The following is a 5,941-nucleotide window of genomic DNA, read 5'->3' as shown; positions in this document are numbered from 1 at the left end:
CGCGCCCAGCACGCGCCTCCCCCTTTGTGCCCGCCGCCTACGCCGGCTCTCGCCGTTGCTAGCGCCTCTTGCCGTCCGCCTCTGCTAGTCCCTGCGGCCGTCACCGCGACTGCCACCGCGCCCGCCCCCTGCAGCACCAGCTGGTAACGCTGCATCGCGCGCGCCCGTTCGTGCTCGTGCCATGCTCCTCTGCCTGCGCGCTTGGTTGCTGCGTGCTGCCATTGCTGCTGCAGAGCCCACCCGCCGTACCTGTGGACGCTGGCGCATAGCGCTTCGAACCGGCCTCTGTGCCGCTGGCTAGCAGGCCCTGGTCATTAGATTAGGGCGCTAACCCACTAATTACCACTAACCTGAACACTTAGTGGCACTAACAGATGGGCCTAGGGTCTTTAAACACTAACAAAAGGAATACCCTAAACGGTCACTGACAGTGGGCCCCACCCCCTGAGAACGTTAAAATAATAATAATAATGAAGATTTAAAATAAAAATAATAATTAAATTAATTAATTAGTCAAATGAATTAATTAACTTAATTAATCATGTTAATTAAACTGAGACAATGACAAACGGGCCCCGTGTGCCAGGGTTGACCTAGTCAACCTGTGGACCTGCTGACATCATGCTGATGTCACGCAGACACAATAATTGCATTTTCTAATTAATTTAAATCTTTTAATTCCAAAATTGATTTTAATCCTTTTAAAATTAATATAAAATAAACCGTAGCTCAGATGGAAAAACTTTGTACATGAAAGTTGCTCAGAACGACGAGACGAACCCAGATACGCAGCCCGTTCGTCCGCCACGCATCCCTAGCATATCAAACATGCAACTTTTCCCCTTCGGTTTATCTGTCTGAAAACGCAAAACACTGGGAATACTTTCCCGGATGTTTCCCCCCTTCACCGGTACCACCTCGTACCGCGTTAGGGCACACCTAGCATCACGCTTTGTCATGTCATGCATCGTCATGCATTTGTTTGCATTATATTTATTGTTTCTTCCCCCTCTTCTCTCGCTAGACACCGAGACCGACGTCGCTGCTACCCAGTATGACTACGGTGTTGACGACCCCTCTCTCTTGCCAGAGCAACCAGGCAAGCCCCCCCTTGATCACCAGATATCGCCTACTCTACTCTCTATACTGCTTGCATTAGAGTAGTGTAGCATGTTACTGCTTCCAGTTAATCCTATCCTGATGCATAGGCTGTCCTTGCTACTACTGTTGTTACCTTTACCTGCAATCCTAATGCTTAGTATAAGATGCTAGTTTACCATCAGTGGCCCTACATTCTTGTCTGTCTTCCATGCTATACTATCGGGCCGTGATCACTTGGGAGGTGGTCACGGGTATATACTTATACATAATATATGATACTTGTGGTGATTAAAGTCGGGTCGGCTCGTAGGAGTACCCGCGAGTGATTCCGATGTTGGGGGCTGAAGGGGCAGGTGGCTCCATCCTGGTAGAGGTGGGCCTGAGTTCCCGCAGGCCCCCGACTGTTACTTTGTGGCGGAGCGACAGGGCAGGTTGAGACCACCTAGGAGAGAGGTGGGCCTGGCCCTGGTCGGCGTCCGTGGTTATTTCAGAATAACACGCTTAACGAGATCTTGGTATTTGATCTGAGTCTGGCTACTGGCCTATACGCACTAACCATCTACGCGGGGACAGTTATGGGCACTCGACATCGTGGTATCAGCCGAAGCCTTCGCGACGTCAGGGACTGAGCGGCGCGCGCCGGGTTGGACCGCGTAACGCAACTTCCTTTGTAATGGAGGTTGCTAGGTCTGCTCTCCGGCCGCGTACGCAACGTGCAGGTGTGCAATGGGCAATGGGCCCAGACCCCTGCGCCATAGGATTTAGACCGGCGTGCTGACCTCTCTGTTGTGCCTAGGTAGGGCTGCGACGTGTTGATCTTCCGAGGCCGGACATGACCCAGGAAAGTGTGTCCGGCCAAATGGGGTCGAGCGTGTTGGGTATGTGGTGCACCCCTGCAGGGAAGTTGATCTATTCGAATAGCCGTGTCCCTCGGTAAAAGGACGACCCGAAGTTGTACCTTGACCTTATGACAACTAGAACCGGATACTTAATAAAACACACCCTTCCAAGTGCCAGATACAACCAGTGATCGCTCTCTCATAGGGCAACGAGGGGAGGATCATCGGTTAGGATTATGCTATGCGATGTTACTTGGTGAACTTACCATCTACTCTCTTCTCCCGCTGCAAGATGGAGGTTACCAGAAGCGTAGTCTTCGAAAGGACTAGCTATCCCCCTCTTATTTCGGCATTCTGCAGTTCAGTCCACATATGATAGCCTTATTCCAGTTGATACCAATGCATACATATGTAGTGTAGCTCCTTGCTTGCGAGTACTTTGGATGAGTACTCACGGTTGCTTTGCTCCCTCCTTTCTCCCTTTCTATACCCGATTGTTGCGACCAGACGTTGGAGTCCAGGAGCCAGACGCCACTGTTGATGACGACTACTACTACTCGGGAGGTGCCTACTACTACGTGCAGCCCGCTGACGACAACCAGGAGTAGTTTAGGAGGATCCCAGGCAGGAGGCATGCGCCTCTTTCGATCTGTATCCCAGTTTGTGCTAGCCTTCTTAAGGCAAACTTGTTTAACTTATGTCTGTACTCAGATATTGTTGCTTCCGCTGACTCGTCTATGATCGAGCTCTTGTATTCGAGCCCTCGAGGCCCCTGGCTTGTAATATGATGCTTGTATGATTTTTTTATTTGTAGAGTTGTGTTGTGATATCTTCCGTGAGTCCCTGATCTTGATCGTACACGTTTGCGTGTATGATTAGTGTACGATTGAATCGGGGGCGTCGCAATTTATATGGAACAACCTGAAGGTTTTGTTATTCCTGGAAAAGAAAAGCTTGTCTGTAAGTTAAATAAATCTCTTTATGGATTGAAGCAATCCCCAAGACAGTGGTACAAGAGATTTGACACCTTTATGCTCTATCAAGGTTTCAAAAGGTCTAATTATGATAGTTGTGTTTATTTGAAAACTGTCAAAGGTTCAACTATTTATTTGCTCCTTTATGTTGATGATATGCTTATTGCTGCAAAGAGTATGTCAGATATTAATGAAGTAAAGAAGCAATTGAGTAATGAATTTGAGATGAAGGATTTGGGTGCACCAAAGAAAATACTTGGCATGGAAATATCTAGAGATAGACCGTCTGGAAAAGTATATCTAAGTCAGAGAGGATATATTGATAAAGTTTTTCGTCGTTTTAATATGCATAATGCCAAGCCAGTAAGTACTCCGTTAGCTGCACACTTCAAATTATCATCAGCTTTATGTCCTAAGTCAGATGCAGATATTGAGTACATGTCTAGAGTTCCCTATTCGAGTGCAGTTGGTTCACTTATTTATGCCATGGTTTGTTCTCGTCCTGATTAATCATATGCATTGAGTGTTGTCAGTAGATACATGGATAATCCTGGAAAAGAGCATTGGAAAGCAGTTTAGTGTATTTTCAGATACCTGCGAGGTACTTCTAATGCTTGTTTACAATTTGGGAAAACTGGAGATGGACTTGTTGGTTTTGTTGATTCTGATTTTGCTGGTGATTTGGATAAGAGAAGATCACTCACATGTTATGTTTTTACCATTGGTGGTTGTGCTGTGAGTTGGAGAACAACTTTGCAATCTATTGTGGCTTGTTCCACTACTGATGCCGAGTATATGGCTATTTCTGAGGCATGCAAAGTAGCTATCTGGTTGAGAGGTTTGTATTATGAGCTTTGTGAAGATTCATCTTGCCCTACCATATTTAGTGACAGCCAAAGTGCTATATATCTTACAAAGAATCCAATGTATCATGAGAGGACAAAGCACATTGATGTCAGATTTCATTATATTCAAGATGTTGTTGCTAAAGGTAATTTGAAGGTATGCAAGATAAGTACTCATGATAATCTACCTGATATGATGACAAAGCCAGTTCCGACCAATAAGTTTGAGCTTTGCTCAGGCTTAGTTGGTATTTCTCACTATTCCTATGGACTTTGACGCACAAGGTGTTTATGCTGATTTGGATGGAGTTATTCACTTTCTTCGACTACTGGAGGAAATTTGGATCAATGTGGAGATTGTTAAATTGTGATCCAAATTATACCGTGTTGGACTAGACGTAGTACAACCGGCGTGGGCCTTTGCGTTGACATCGACGCGTACGAGTACAACTCGTTTACTTGTCCTCCGAGGACTCTCATGTATTGCCCTCTTATATACCCCATGTAGTCGCACTTCAGACGGTCTGTCGTCTCGTGCTTGTAATACTCCTCCTCATAGTGATTGCGCCTTCGTGCGTCCGTGGTTTTCTCCCACAAGGATTTCCACGTAAAAATCCGTGTCTCTTTGTCTCGTTTATTTCTCGTTATTATCTAACAAAGGACCCTCCGCCAATGGATGTGTCCAAAAGTTTCTTGGTGAGTTACTTAGACTCTCTTTTAACACCCAATCAGTTGGACGAGGAATAGATCAAAGGGAAACATGTGATATCATATGACCAGATTACTTTGCCTTGTGAGAGATTAAACTCAGCTGCTACTGCTCCATGGACGTTGCCGATGGATGGCTGGACAAAACTTAATATAGATGGACCCTGGACTGCCGCTGGTGGTGCGGGTGCTGGTATGGTCCTTCGAGATAGTGCAGGAGAGACCATCTTTACATCATGTAGGTGAAGGAAATATGCCCTAGAGGCAATAATGAAGTTATTATTTATTTCCTTATATCATGATAAAAGTTTATTATTCATGCTAGAATTGTATTAACCGGAAACATAATACATGTGTGAATACATAGACAAACAGAGTGTCACTAGTATGCCTCTACTTGACTAGCTCGTTAATCAAAGATGGTTATGTTTCCTAACCATGGACAAAGAGTTGTCATTTGATTAACGGGATCACATCATTAGTTGAATGATCTGATTGACATGACCCATTCCATTAGCTTAGCACCCGATCGTTTAGTATGTTTCTATTGCTTTCTTCATGACTTATACATGTTCATATGACTATGAGATTATGCAACTCCCGTTTGCCGGAGGAACACTTTGTGTGCTACCAAACGTCACAACGTAACTGGGTGATTATAAAGGAGCTCTACAGGTGTCTCCAAAGGTACATGTTGGGTTGGCGTATTTCGAGATTAGGATTTGTCACTCCGATTGTCGGAGAGGTATCTCTGGGCCCTCTCGGTAATGCACATCACTTAAGCCTTGCAAGCATTGCAACTAATGAGTTAGTTGCGGGATGATGTATTACGGAACGAGTAAAGAGACTTGCCGGTAACGAGATTGAACTAGGTATGGGGAACAACGTATGTTGTTATGCGGTCTGACCGATAAAAGATCTTCGTAGAATATGTAGGAGCCAATATGAGCATCCAGGTTCCGCTATTGGTTATTGACCGGAGACGTGTCTCGGTCATGTCTACATTGTTCTCGAACCCGTAGGGTCCGCACGCTTAAGGTTACGATGACAGTTATATTATGAGTTTATGCATTTTGATGTACCGAAGGTTGTTCGGAGTCCCGGATGTGATCACGGACATGACGAGGAGTCTCGAAATGATCGAGACATAAAAATTGATATATTAGAAGCCTATGTTTGGATATCGGAAGTGTTCCGGGTGAAATCGGGACTTTACCGGAGTACCGGGAGGTTACCGGAACCCCCCGGGAGGTATATGGGCCTTAGTGGGCCTTAGTGGAAGAGAGGAGAGGTGGCCAGAGATGGGCCACGCGCCCCTCCCCCCCTTTGGTCCGAATAGGACAAGGAGAGGGGGCCGGCCCCCTTCCTCCTCTCTCTCCTCTTTTCCCCCCTCCGCGAATCCTATTCCAACTAGGAAAGGGGGGGAGTCCTACTCCCGGAAGGAGTAGGACTCCTCCTGGCGCGCCACCTCTTG

The sequence above is a fragment of the Triticum dicoccoides genome, chromosome 5A, assembly GCF_002162155.2.
Source record: "Triticum dicoccoides isolate Atlit2015 ecotype Zavitan chromosome 5A, WEW_v2.0, whole genome shotgun sequence".
Lineage (NCBI taxonomy): Eukaryota > Viridiplantae > Streptophyta > Magnoliopsida > Poales > Poaceae > Triticum > Triticum dicoccoides.
This window is presented reverse-complemented; position numbering follows the sequence as displayed.